Source organism: Pongo pygmaeus, chromosome 17 (assembly GCF_028885625.2).
Source record: "Pongo pygmaeus isolate AG05252 chromosome 17, NHGRI_mPonPyg2-v2.0_pri, whole genome shotgun sequence".
Taxonomy (NCBI): domain Eukaryota; kingdom Metazoa; phylum Chordata; class Mammalia; order Primates; family Hominidae; genus Pongo; species Pongo pygmaeus.
Window position 1 is genome coordinate 21,683,247 of NC_072390.2, and position 14,875 is coordinate 21,698,121.

General features: G+C 43.9%; 1 protein-coding gene across 15 annotated transcripts in view; it reads right to left on the reverse strand.

Annotated features, from left to right (window-relative positions):
- Positions 1-14,875, reverse strand: part of LDLRAD4 (low density lipoprotein receptor class A domain containing 4) — a 439,373-nt gene that overhangs the window by 338,290 nt on the left and 86,208 nt on the right. Inside the window, exon 1 of one of the 15 annotated variants that reach the window (XM_063653362.1) lies at positions 93-107. The exons of the other annotated variants lie outside the window; for them this stretch is intronic. The gene's annotated coding sequence lies outside the window, so the exon portion shown is untranslated. Of the gene's footprint in view, positions 1-92; positions 108-14,875 lie in introns of those variants that run through there. 15 annotated transcript variants of the gene reach the window in all.

The following is a 14,875-nucleotide window of genomic DNA, read 5'->3' on the forward strand; positions in this document are numbered from 1 at the left end:
GTTAATCAATACTATGAAGTATTTAATAGGTATAAAGGGCTTCATGAGAAATAAGAGCTGCAGCAGCATTTAAAAACAGTGAATGACCTCACCCACTAAATAGCTTGATGTGTTCCAGACGCAGCAGGCTCTGAGTTCACCAACAGTTACTGCGAGTGCTGAGCTCCCCATCCATTCTTAAGCTCTCCTCATTTAAAGCCAGAAAGCTGCACAATGAAGGAGGGGGACAGCGAGTCACTAGGGAAAGGGGACTGCGGTCGGTGGTGGAGAGGAACATGACTCAGTGTAAAGTAAGAGGGCTTTTCTAACGTGGACAGACAGCATTGCCCACACACACCCACCAGACAGCAGCTCCATCACCCAGGGTCCTGCCTAGGTCTCTGGCCCGGGCAGCACCACAGTGACACGGACAGACACCGGACAGACACTGGCAGAGGCCACCTCCCGCCCACTGGCTTTGAAATCCCTGGAATGCCTAGCGGCATATTAAGAGCAGCATCAAGCTTTCCATTTGTCATCCAGTGCCATTTTAAACTCAGAAGGAGAAAAACACAAGAAATTTTAGTCTTATGGATGGGCACTTATTCTACTTTGTGGGGACACACTTAAGATTCACTATGAATCCCAGCATTTTGGGAGGCTGAGGCAGGTAAATCTCCCGAGGTCAGGAATTCGAGACCAGCCTGACCAGTATGGTAAAACCCCGTCTATACTAAAAATACAAAAATTAGCCGGGCGTGGTGGCATGCACCTGTAGTCCCAGCTACTCAGGAGGCTGCGGCAGGAGAATCGCTTGAACTCGGGAGGCGGACGTTGCAGTGAACTGAGATCGTGCCACTGCACTCCAGCCTGGGCGACAGAGGGAGACTCTGTCTCAAAAAAAAAAAAAAAAAGATTCAGTATGAATTAAAGCTCCATCCCCAAAAATCAGTGATGGCCACAGGCAGCAGGGGAAGGAGGGAGCGGTACGCAGGGAAAGCCGGAAGCGCCAGGTGAGCAGTCCTGCCTTGAAGGAACCCCTGCGCTGAACGCTCCCAGTGCTGACAACACTCAGGGAACAGTGACTTCACAAGGACAGGAAGCGAGGGACCAGATGAGTGGCAGATGCATACTCAACCACACGGTAATGCAGAAAATTCTATTCCAGATGACACAGAGAGACAAATATTTAACATAATGTGAAATTCAACTGTGTACACTGATAAGATTAAAAGAAGACATAGATTCCTCTAGTAGAAACAGTTGGTGTCATATGATAAAAAATTTTTTCTTAAATGGCTTTTATTTTTATTATAGGAGTAACAAACGTTCATTGGAGAAAATACAAAAATAGAGATAAACAGAGAAGATAAAATCACCCATAATCCCACCACTCAGACAGAAACATTACTTATATTTTGGGTTATTCTTCCAGACTTTTCTCTATATGAATATAAACATACACATTTTTAACTGAAGTGGGATCACAGTGCACATACTGTCTTGTGACGTGCTTTCTTTAACTCAGCCTGCCTTGAACGTTGCCAGGTTCAACAGATACACTTCAACAATACTGTAAGGTCTTCCCAGTGGCACCCACAGAAAATAAACAGGTGTACCATTGTTCAACCAATACTAATTGTTCAATTTATTAAAAAGATAAAGGATAACCAATTTCAAATATTAATTTTTTAAGTGATGAATGCCTTCTAGTGAAGAAATCTTATTTGTAAATCCATCAAAATGAATTGAGACAAAAATGAAATACTCTTTCAATAAAAAAATCATCTGAATAGCTGAGCAGGTCAGGATCTTCCATCCAAATTGCTTTGGGGATGTGTACCTTAGGCTTCACGCTAAAGAAACTGGGAGTCTCTACAGATTGAAGCTGTCCCTGAGAGCTTAGGATACACGTAGGGGCAATTTAAGAAATACCTTTTTTGTGGCTATAGACCCTGCCTTTACAGTAAACTATCGTCCTTGGGAATTCACCTGTTACCACTGTGAGAAGTTGCTATCTTTGGCAATGCCCGATGTCTTGATGTCTGCTTCACCTGACATTGGTGCGCCAGCTTCCTTATGGCTAGTGTGTGCACCGGGCATCCTTCTCCATCCTTTCACTATCAAGCCTTCTGGATTCCTTCATCTAAGCACGTCTATCGTAAGCAGCAATCTTTTAAATATTCAGTTTGACAATCTTGGTATTAACTGGCATATTTAGTTCAGTTGCATTTTATGTAATTATGAAGTGTTTGAGTGAAAACTGACCACGTTGCTGTTTTCTATTTATCCCATCTGTTTGGTTTGTACATCTCTCCCTTCTTACTTTCTTTTGGATTCACTGAGTACTTCTTATCAGTTCAGTTTTCCCTCCTCTATCACCACATGCATCATGTATTATTAGTATTTTAACGGTTACTTTGGAGATTATAACATGTGTCCTAAATCACTAGTGCCCAAGAGAAATTAGTTCTCCAACAGCTTCCCTAACAACAGCAGCACCCGCCCTCCATGTCCACCCTCAAGGCTGTTACCATCATGTGTTTTAATTCTGCCTGCACATCACACCCCACAAGGCACTGCTGTGACTTGCTGGTGACAGGTAGTCGCTGTCCACTCAGAACCGCCCGTGGCTTTGCTGTTTATGTGGCTCTGCATTCCTTCCTACATTCCCACACTTCCATCAGGACCCTTTATCCTTCCGCCTGAAGAACTTCCCTAATAATTTCTTCTACTATAGTTCTTCTGGTGACAAGTTCTGCCTGATCCTGTTTGTCTGAAAATGCCCTTTGGTGGCCTTCATTTTTGAATAGAATTCTAGGAAAAGAGTTACTTTCTCCACTTTAAAGACTGTCATTTCATCGTCATCTGATTTCTATGATCCCTGTGGAAAAGTCAGCTGTCAGCCGTAGAGCTGTCCTTTCACTCAGATGCACCTCCAGCTCCACCTACATTTCCACATTGCCTTGTGTTCTAGTTTTGCAGTGACATGTCAAGTGTGGTTCTCTGTGTATTTGCCATGTTTGGAGTTTGTAAAGTTTCTTGAATTTATGGCTTCATGTCTGACAGAGTTTGGGATACTTGTCAGCCAGTATCACTTCAAATCCTGCTGGCACCCCCATCTCTCTCCTCTCACCGTCCCTCACCTTTGCACGCTGGGCCTTGTCTCCATGTCTCTGTGGTTCTCATGCTCCTTCCTCTATTTTTTCATTCATTTCTTCTCTATGTCTCACTCTGGATATTTTCTATCTACATTGCAGAGTTCACTCTCCTATGTGCAATCTGCTATCCAATTTATATTTAATTCTTCATTTCATTTATTATATTTTTCATTCCCAGAATTTCCATTTAAGTCCAGTTTTATACATTCTTTTTTTTTTTTTTTTTTTTTTTTAGATGGAGTTTCACTCTTGTTGCCCAGGCTGGAGTGCAATGGCATGATCTGGGATCACCACAACCTCCACCTCCCAGGTTCAGGCCATTCTCCTGCCTCAGCCTCCCAAGTAGCTGGGATTACAGACATGCACCACCACACCTGGCTAATTTTGTATTTTTAGTAGAGATGGAGTTCCTCCATGTTGGTCAGGCTGGTCTTGAACTCCCGACCTCAGGTGATCCTCCCGCCTCAGCCTCCCAAAGTGCTGGGATTACAGGTGTGAGCCACCACGCCCGGCCTATATATTCCATTTTATTTGTGCAGTTCTCCATCTTGTCCTCTACTTTCTTGAATATATTAATGATGATGCTCTTAAAATCCATATCTCATTAGTCCAATAACTACATCACCTGTTGCTGTTTCCATTGTTGGCTTTTACTCTTTCTTCTTCATCTTTTAATCATTTGGACCTTAATTTTTTATTGAAAACCAAACACTGTGTATTACAAACTAACAGGAGAACTGGAGGCCCTGGCCAATGTTATCATCCTTCAGAGAACGCTGACTCTGGTTTCTGGCAGGCAGAGCAGGGCAGGGTGCCGTAATCCTCTCTGAACTGAGTGGGTTCAAGGCTGAGTCCCGGTCTTTTGTGAAGGCTAAACTATTTCAAGTTTACTCTTATTCCTAGGTTGAGGTCAGGACCTAACAGGAAGTCTAGGTGCTTTCCAGGGCTCCTCCTCCTTGGCATGCCCTGAACTCCAATTTTTGGTTCCCCTAGTCTTTAAGAATAGCCTTCTGGCTGGGTGTGGTAATTCTCATCTGTTATCCCAGCATTCTGGAAGGCCAAGGCAGGAGGATCCCTTGAGGCCAGCCTGGGCAACGTACGAGACCATCTCTACAACAGCAACAACAACAATAATAATAATAATAGCTTTCCCTTCTCTTAGCCCCTGAGCTAACACATCAGCAAATGCCTTGAGGAGAACGCAAGTGCAGATAACTAGGCTCACCTTAATATTTTCCCTTCTCCCCAGGATCTTGGTCTCTTACACTCACATAGCCTTCATAGCTAAAACTCTACGTTTTGTCTCCCAGCTCTATCAAACTGTCACAAGCTCCATGCATGGTCCTAGTTTTCTGGACACCACTTTCTGTTTTGTTCTTCACCTATCCAGCTGCATGCCCCTTATGAGCCAGCAAACATTTCAAGAGGAAAAGCATCACAGAACGCTGCGCTCAGCCCAAGAGCTTCCCTCCTCTTCAGGACCTGGTCCCTCCAGTGTTGGCCACCTTTCTTTTGTACTCTGTCCAGCTTTTCAAGATCACTTTGTGGGAATGTTGGTCTACAGGGTATTCCACAACATCTCCAAGGTGTGCCTGTACATGCAGCCACATCACAGAAAAATGTTAAAATTAAGAAATCGCTTTTTCAATAAATTATTTGACACAAGTTAACAATCTAAAAACATAAGTCACAATTTTTCCAGAAAATAACTCACAGAACTTTGTTACTTCTAATTTGTAAAACATTCCACTAAATCAGAACAAAATTGCCTCTTTACAAAGTGATTTACCACTTTGTAACTGAGAAATCCAGAGCCATTAGGAAGCATGCCAAAATCACCATAAATCGTACTAAGTTATCTCCCCTTGGGCCCCACTGATTGCCAAACTCATTACCAAAATTACTTGAACGTCTTGCTTCTTCACCTGATACCAACAATTTAGAAACCGATATTTAAACACTGGCTTGTGCTAAATCTCTTCAGGCAATATCAGTAAGGCATGTGCTGAGACCAGGGGAAAAATGTGTTGTGGTCACATCTAATTGCAATAAAATAATAATGCTTTCTTCTACTTCCCTCCCTTTCTGACATCACAACACATAAACTGCAAAAAATAAAAATAAAAACCAAACAAACTATTCTCCTTAATCCAAACACTAAAATATGTCATCAAGGAGATGAGTGGGCACCCCCCGCACACGGCTGTTGGCTGGATTTTCACAAGGCACAGGTACATGTTTTGCAGGTGTAGGGAACAAAGGCAGAAACTGTCACTGTCCTCAAAGTCCCTATGATTTCACAGAGAAAAAAATCTAAGAAAACAGCTAAGTACAATTAAACACAGTACATCAATAGGTGCAAAACGTTCTTGTTCAAATGAAATGCACACATAAGTGCCAAGAAGCCTAACTTGAGTTCCCCGTGCGGGGGATGGCGGTGGGGGAAGGCGGTTCTGAAGCTCTGGGTTGTGGGCTAGTGCTTAAAACAACTGTTTATCATGGGAAACCGGGTTCACCACGGAGATAAAAACGACTCAAGCTTGCACACTCTTGCAACAGGAAGAAGTGTTCAAGGGCACGTCTGAATGGTTCTTGAAGCCCTTGTCTACACAGCCGAGGTATGGGAAAACTTAGTGTGCTCTGTGAGTGGACTGTGGGGAAGGAATCGGTTTCTTGCAGTCAGAGCTAGGGAGTAACACCTCAGCCTCTGCCGTGGGGCTAACCTAGGCTGGCATCCTAATCCAAGCAGGTCAGCCATAGGTCACGTGCACAACACCAACTCAAACAGGACTCTGCAAATAAGGACACAAAAAGTTTGCAAGCTTGCCCTTCTTTCCAAAGACTAGAGATAACAGAACACGTACAAATAACGGATACTTCTAGCTGCCCAAAATTCTATGAAGCGTGGGACCCTCTGTAGCATGTGACCCGCAAAAATCCTTACAAACATCAAGCCACACAGCATGCACAGCAGCCCCTCCTCCCCTTCACAAAGTCAGTGACCAGGCAAAAGGTAAAGAAGAAAAATGGAAAACACGCACAAACAGAGCCTTGTGTTATTTTTACCATCTTTTCAAAGTCCACTTGCGTCAGAAAACATCACAGAGAACATATAATGCAACTGAAGCTTAGGAAGAGTTTTCCCAAATGGTTTCGCTATGACTATTTAAGGTATCTCATTCATATACTATCAAGAGGAAAAACACGTAGTATTATATTTAACCTTGAACTCAGTTTTGTGTGTATTTTTGTTTCTTTCCTTTTTCTTATAGACAGGATCTCACTCTGTTGCCCAGGCTGGAGTGCGGTGGTGCGATCACAGCTCACTGCAGTCTGGAACTTCTAGACTCAAACAATCCTTCTGCCTCAGCCTCCTGAGTAGCTAGGACTACAGACACATGTCATCATACCAGGCTAATTTCTGTACATTTCGTAGGGACGGGGTCTCTTTATGTTACCCAGGCTGGTCTCAAACTCCTGGCCTCAAGTGGTACTCCCGCCTCAGCATCCCAAAGTTTCGGTGTGTGAGCCACTGCGCCTGGCCCTGAACTCGTTTTGTTAATGATGCCTTCCTGTGGTCCTTTAAGTAGATACAGGTTGAATATCATTATTTGAAATGCTTGGGACCAGAAGCATTTTGAATTTTGTATTTTTTCAGATTTTGTAATATCTGCATGTACATAATGAGATATCTTCAGGATGAGGCTGAAGCCTAAACACAAAATTCATTTATGTTTCACGTACATCTTACACATATAATTTTATACAATATTGTTAATGATTGTGTACATGAAATGAAGTTTAAACTGCCACCAGGCAGCATGGTCAGCTGTGGAATTCTCCACTTGCAGTCAGCACTCAAAAAGTTTCAGATTTGGCCGGGTGCAGTGGCTCATGCCTGTAATCCTAGCACTTTGGGAGGCCGAGGTGGGCGGATCATGAGGTCAGGAGATCGAAACCATCCTGGCTAACATGGTGAGACCCCGTCTCTACTAAAAATACAAAAGAGAAAAAGCCGGGCGTGGTGGTGGGCGCCTGTAGTCCCAGCTACTTGGGAGGCTGAGGCAGGAGAATGGCGTGAACCCAGGAGGGGAAGTTTGCAGTGAGCTGAGATCGCACCACTGCACTCCAGCCTGGGCAACGGAGCAAGACTCCGTCTCAAAAAAAAAAAAAAAAAGTTTCAGATTTGAGGGTGTTTGGGATTTCAGATTCTCAGCTTACTGATGCTCAGCCTGTAACTATTCCTATGGGTTTTTATTTTCCAGGGGAGCCACAGGTGGCATGGAAATGCAGAACTCCTTTCCGGACTCAGGCCTGTGGGCATATCCTCCACATCCAGGCCCACCTTCCCTCAAGAGCACAGCGCCAGCAGCATCGCCAGCTGTCACAATGTCCAATGTTTTAGCGTTTAAAGACCTCTACGAAATATCCCGTGAGAACATGGCAACAACCAGCTGGAAACATTGCCCAGTGTGGCTGGCGTTCTGAGGATGACACTCTGAGAGGTGTCCAGCAGTGTCACCCACGGCTGGAAATGGACTCCTTAGCAGTCCCTGGGAGTGTGGCAGAAGCCAAGCCTGGAGGGACATCAGAGCTTCCTACCACCTGCAGCACTGCCACCAGAATGCACAAAGACTCTTTCACATGAGGGGCGGATCGGTAGGCAGGTGCCAGGAGGCCTGAGTGGGCTCTGTTGCACCCACCATCCACCCCTGACAAAGACTGAAGTCAGTCCCTGTCTGGCTTTTTGAGGGTGGGATGGGGTCTTATTTGTGTTTGTGTCCCACCCATTACATGTCCTGGTACTCAGAAGCACCCAGTAAGCTCTCATGGACTCAACAGCTGAATGGACAGATGAATGAATGGATCTGAAATATAAGATAGGAAAGGCCATATCCATCCTCTGTCTTCCCCAACAATAGAGTTTTTATTTGCCCTTATCCTTTATCTGCCCTTTGAGGGAGGGAGGTATCACTTTCTGCATTTTACAGGGGAGGGAGCTGAGACTCTGTGAGTTATGTAATATACCTAAGGCTACAGAAATGCTAGCGGATGGAACAGGGATTGAACTTATGTCTCTCTGGATCCAGAATCTGCATCTTTCCAACATGTCACATCATCTCCTTAGCAAAAGTCTGACTCTGCAAAATTTCTCAAGTAAAATATAAGAATAAGGAAAAATAAATACATTAATTTATGGATTTAATCTCAGATGATCTACAGTAAATAAGATAAGCTAAAACATGACAAAGCACACAACCAAACTGATGCTCAAAACCCACCTGGAAGCTGTTATTCCGGATGCAAACAGTGAGTGACTCAGAACCCTCAGGTTCCTGGGAAGGAGCTAAGGTCAAGACTGAGGGAGGAAGAGGAGGTGAAGGGGCGGGTAGGGGTCCAGGCAGCTGTCACTGCCTCTTCCATACCCCCAGCAGCATCCACAAAGCCCTGCTCTGGCTTTTCTGGTTCTTCCACACCCATGCTGCTGGCCTCTCTGATTAGATTATACTGTAAAATCTGTAGGGCAAGGACTGTGTCTTTTTTCCTTTTCAACCACAACGTCTATCACCATGCTACACATGGTCCTAATTCTATCCAACTGCATGTCCTGGCAGGCCCACCAATATCTCCTTTTTTTTTTTTTAAGAGACAGAGTCTCACTCTGTCACCCAGGCTGGAGGAGGGCAGTGGTGCCATGATCATAGCTCACTTCAGCATCGACCTCCCGGCTCCAGTGATCCTCCCACCTCAGCCTCCTGAGTGTCTAGGACAACAGGGGTACACCACCACACCTGGCTAATTTTTATTTTTATTTTTTGGTAGAGACAGGGGTCTCACTATGTTGCCCAGGCTGACCTCAAGCTCCTAGCCTCAAGCGATCCGATCCCCCAACCTCAGCCTCCCAACATGCTGGGATTCCTGGCATAAGACACCACGCCGAGCCTCAATGTCTCCTCTTGGCTCTGAAAGGAAAGAAGTGGAGAAAGCCATTCTGCAGATTCCCAACACTGTCACCGAGGCTGCCCACACAGCTCTATTACTTGTCCTGAAGCACTGTTAAGAGACTGCGCTATCGTTCCATTGACAGTTTGAAGTTCAGTGACAGAATTATCTGGAGAGGGCAGACCCTGTGGGATGAAGGCCACACAGCTTCAGTCACAAAAGAAGGACCATGTGCACTCATCACCAAGACACCCAATGTCTGTAAGTCTTTGGTACAGTCACTGAAGGCCCTCTCTCCCACCTTTCCTTCATCCCTCACTGTCCCTCAGACCCCACTCTCATGCACATCTCCCGAGCCACAGGAAACACTCCACAAAGACACATCACATCTAAGATCTTATTTTAAGTGATCAAGGTCTAGGCAAACAGTTTTCTAACCGACCCTAACTTGTTTTTAAGAGAAGGTTACTTCTTTTATGGCCTTCAACATGTTTAATACTGATTATTAAGAGTGCTAGAGAGCCCACAGGAGAAGGGGGTCTCCCCTCCTCACATACCAGCCCCTAAGTCCTCAGTAAACTCACACAGAGAAAAACAATTCTGTAGTAATAAACATAACAGGCTTGGCACATCTAATAAATACTTGGAAGAGAAATTGAGACTGGAATGCACAGAAAACAACCTACTTGGGATTTGCTTTTCATTGGCGAAGTCATCATCATCCAGCTCATGAATTCCCAAGGCCACTTGATGGGCGTTCATTACCAGTACACGAAGGCACTCTAGAACGGCACTCTAAGAACCGTACCCCAGCTCCCGACAAAGCCAGAGGTCTTCCCTGTGACTGTCCACGATCCATGCCACCCTGTGCAGGGCAAGTGGGGCCGGGTCGCTCACAGGCCTCTGCACAAAGGACAAGCCTCTAACTTAAAGTCTAATCTGCCTCTGCTGAGAACATGCCTTAGTTTTTCCTCTTTGGTGGTAATTACAATCTCCTTCCAGCTATGGGTAATGGAAAAATGTAGTAAGAATATCATATTATTTTAAATAAAGTCAAGAAGACAGGACCAAAGCAAAGTACATGAAACCAAAAGCAAACATAACTTTTGGCTACAGTGGTTCTATAGCCACTACGTCTCAAAATCCAGAAGCCACAAAAGAAAATATTCATACATATGACCACATAAACATCAAAACTCCAGCCTGGCAAAAATCAAAGTGAAAAGACAAATGCAAAAACAAATTTAAAAGACAAATAACAAAAACTTGGAAACAGTATCTGCATGCATTATCACGCATTAGGGAAGTCTGCTTCCCTAATACATAAAGCACTCCTAGCAATCCACGAGAGAAAGTTCAACAACCACAAACACACATGGCTCTGATGTGAAACATGCGCAGCCTCCCTTCCAGTAAAAGAAATGCAAATTCAAACTATGTTTAGATACCACTTCTCACCTTTCCAAAACTGTGGTGACCCAGTCTACCAGTGAGGATGTGGTCGAATAGGCACCTTCGCCCACCTTTCACACAATCGCGCCTCAAAGTACACCAGCACAGGCCCCAGGAAGGGCGACTTGGTGATGTCAACCAAAGCCACAAATGCACACGCTCTGGCCTTGGCACATCCAATTGCAGAAATTCATCCTAAAGGTACACGTGCATGTTTGAGAATTGAAATTAAGAGAAATAAAATATATTATTCATTGTACTCTGTCTGTAATAGCAACATTTGGAATTAAGTCAAAGGTTCATCAATAGAGGAATGGTTACATAAACTGGCATGTCTACTAAACGGGACACCAGATGGCTGTAAACAAAGGCAGAGGAGCAGTGTGGGGCGGCGGGTGGGACAAGAAAAAGGGAAGCTTTCTGTGTGCAGACGTGGAAGGATCTCTAAGGCACGTTGAGTGCGGAAAGCATGGTACAGGAAAATGGGCTTGACGAAGGGTGGAGGTGGCTAATTTGTTTTTAACGTTGTTTATAAATGCATACAGAAATTCTAGAAGGATACATAAGAAACATGACTGCAGAGACAACGCAGGGACAGAGTGGACAGCAGCAGGCATGAATGAATGCCTTTGATAATTGATTTTATTTCTGAACCATCTGATAGTTGCCCTTAAATAACATAGAGGTTAGGGATGCCAGCCCCCTCCACAGTCAAAAATCCAAGTATAGCTTTTGACTCCCAAAAATGTAACTACTAATGGCCTACTGTTGACCATTACGGATAATATAAACTGCCAATTAACACACATTTTGGATGTTATATGTATTATCATATACTTAACAGTATTCTTATAATAAAGTATACTACAGAAAAGAAAATGTTATTTAAAAAATTAAGGGCCAGGCATGGCAGCTCATGCCTGTAATCCCAACACTGGGAGGCTGAAGGGGGAGGATCACTTGAGGCCAGGAGTTCGAGACCAGCTTGGGCAACATAGTGAGACCCCCTTCTCCTCAAAAGAAATGTAAAAATTAGTCAGGAGTGGTGACACGCCCTGTGACACAGGAGTGGTGACACGCCCTGTGTAGCTGGGAGGTTGAGGTGGGAGGATCACTTGAACCTGAGAGGTCAAGGCTGCAGGGTGCCAAGATGGCACCACTGCACTCAGCCTGGGCAACAGTGCAAGACGCTGTCTCTTAAAAAAATTTTTTTTAATTAAAAAAAGAAAATCATAAGAAAGAGAAAATATATTTAGTATTCAGTAAGTGGAAGTGAACCATCATAAAGTTCTTCATTCTCGTTATCTTCACATTGAGTACACCGAGGGGAGGAGGGAGAGTCGGGGTTGGCCGTGCTGTCTCAGGTGTGGCAGAGACAGAAGCGGTGAAGGAGGTGGGAACCGGGACATGAGAGACAGGCACACTTGCTGTAACTTCACAAAACACACTGAAATTTCCATCTGCCTTTTTTGCTTTTTCATTTATCTAAGTGTTTCTACACAGCACCAATTCTTCTTCCCCTGTTTGTTTAGTTTCAGTGCCCACTTCATAGAAGGATTCATGTCGTAAAAGAAGTCGAAAGCAGTCTGAATAATTGGAACCCTTCTGCCAGACTGTCTAATGTCAATTTATTTTCTGGCACTGCTTCTTCTATGTTTTTTTCCCATCACCTGGCCCTGGTTTGGAAGTACTTATCTCCATTAAGTCGTCCTGTGTCAATTCCTCCAGTGTGGTGTCTACCAGCTCTTGAATTTCTCCAAGATCCGTATCTTGAAATCCTTCCTTCCCCCTCTCCCCTGCCGCATCTTTTTATTTTTTCTGCCATAGCCACAGTCTCTTCCATGATTTCTTTGGTTGGCTCTGTTGCAAATCCCATGAAGTCATGCACAACATCTGGACAGAGTTTTCTCCAGCAGGAATTTATTGTTTCGGGTTTGATAGCTCTCACGGTTTTTTCTGTTACAACAATGGCACCTTCAATGGTGAAATCCTTTCAGATTTTCATGACCTTCTCTCTATCAGGGTTCTCCTCCACAGCGTTATTATCCTTCCCATAGAACGCCGTGTGTAATGAGCCTTAAAGGTCCTTTTGAGACCCTGATCTAGAGGCTGATATGAGATGTCTTATTTGAGGGCAAATAGACCATTTCAGTCTTCAGCCTTCGGTGTTGAACTCATGGGGTTCTGGGTGGCCAGGGGCACTGTCCAGTATTGAAAGAAGTTTAAAAGGCAGTCTCTTACTAGCAACGTACTTCCTGACTTCAGGGACAAAACACGGATGGAACTAATCCAGGAAAAGAGTTCTCACTGTCCAGGCCTTCTTGTTCTACAACCAAAAGACTGGCAGCTGGTGTTCACCTTTTCCCTTCAAGGCTCAGGGGCCATCCTGTTCATAAACCCAACTGCATTTGCACAAAATGATAAGAGTTAGCCTATCCATGCCTGCTTCTCTTCCTTACTAATGAATGTCCTTTGTAGCTTTTTTTTTCCAGAATAGACCACTTTCATCTGCATTTAAAAACCTATACAGGCAGATATTCTTTCTCCTCAATGATTTTCTTAATGGTATCTGGGAACTCAACTGCTGCTTCTCCTATTATCTTGACTTTTTTTTAATCCAAATCTCTTTCTAAAATTATCAAACCATCCTTTGCTGGCACTGAATTCTCCATCTTTAGATCCTTTGCATTTCTTTTGCTTTGTCATATAACGACTTTGCTTTTTCTCAGATCATATTAGAGTCTATAGGTTAGCTTTCTAATAGCCATCCTTCTACCATATAAAAGCTGTATTTTTCAATACAAGATAAAAAGGTATTCTGCAAAAAGTGCAAAGTTTTTGTGCCTGTTGGCATATAGCTGCAGTGACAGCTTCACAAATTTCCGTTTCTTTTTTCCAGTGGTTCTTATGCTGGTTTCATTTATCTTGAAATGGCACAAGGTAACCACAGCTGCCAACCTCAATCTACAGCACAAATCGAGCAATTCAACTTCTTCTTGCAATGTCATGACTTTTCTCTGCTTCTTGGGAGCACTTCCAGCATCACTAGGGGTACTTCCTATGGGTTTGGGTCCCATGTTGTTATTCAAGGCTTGTCGTATTGCACGAAATACAGTGAAAATATGCAAGAACCTCAAGAGATTCCTTTTCACTGTGACATGAAATTTACTGTTGAGAAGAACTGCTCATGTGGAGATGATAAGGATCACACAGTGTCTTAAGTGGATACTGAAAACACTTGAGCTGACCACAATAGCAACCAGATGTGGCTACAAAATTGTTACAGTAGTATAGCATGGACTACAGTTAATTTCATGCAGTTATGATTTAATACTACATCTTTGTGTTTGCTTTACATTTCTCGACTGCAAATGGTACCATATATATATGTAAGTGTGTGCATAAGTTTTGATAAGATTTAACTTTTTATAACAGGTATGCAGATATTTTACAGTAATAAATGACAAAATAGACTAGTATCTACATATATTTTATGCATTCATGACATGCCTAACTTTGTCTTAATTTTTTTCAATATTTCTGGGCTACGAGATTCATACACAAGTTTATTCAAATATTTGAAAATCTCCAAAAATTTCCAATATATTTATTGAAAAAAATCTGTATACAAGTATGCCCACACAGTTTCAACCCATGTTGTTCAAGAGTCAACTAAGTTTTTCAGTTTTTCAACTGTAAAATGATAGCTGTCTTTCTTACCACGCCCTCCGTCAGCAGGCTGAGGCATGCAGGCTGAGTCCGCCTTCCTCACACTCCTTCTGTCTGCTGTGTCATCTTCCCTGTCCCCGTCCCTAGGGATCCCTCCTACACCCCCACAGCAGGACCAGATTTAGCAGTCTCCCATCTTCAGGTCTGTGTCCATGACAAGGAGTTTCAGAAAATGGAAATTATTCTTTAATATCATAATTTGAAACCAAAACAAATGGGGCCCATTGCCCAAACCTGCAGCTGGTTAAACTCAAAAGGGCTGATGTTGCCATGACAAGGATTGAAGCGTGTGTCGGTGTATACAGGGCAGTGGCTGCCTGGCCTCATTCATCAGGGGAGTCTGAAAGAACCACCTTCCCAGCCCTCCCCAGCAGTTTCCAGGTGGCCTGCCCCACAGCCTGTGCTGCGATAGCATGCTGGGGACTCCCTGCAGTCATCCCTGCTGCACGAGACCATTCTGACCAAGCCAGGCCCAACACAGAGATACAGACCTGACACTAGCACCAAGAGGGCCATCTCCCATCTCTGCACTCTTCAACACGTGAGTACCAACCAACTGTCAGCTCAGGAAATCTTCTTTGAAAAACTAACTCCTCCTCCTCCCCTTCCCC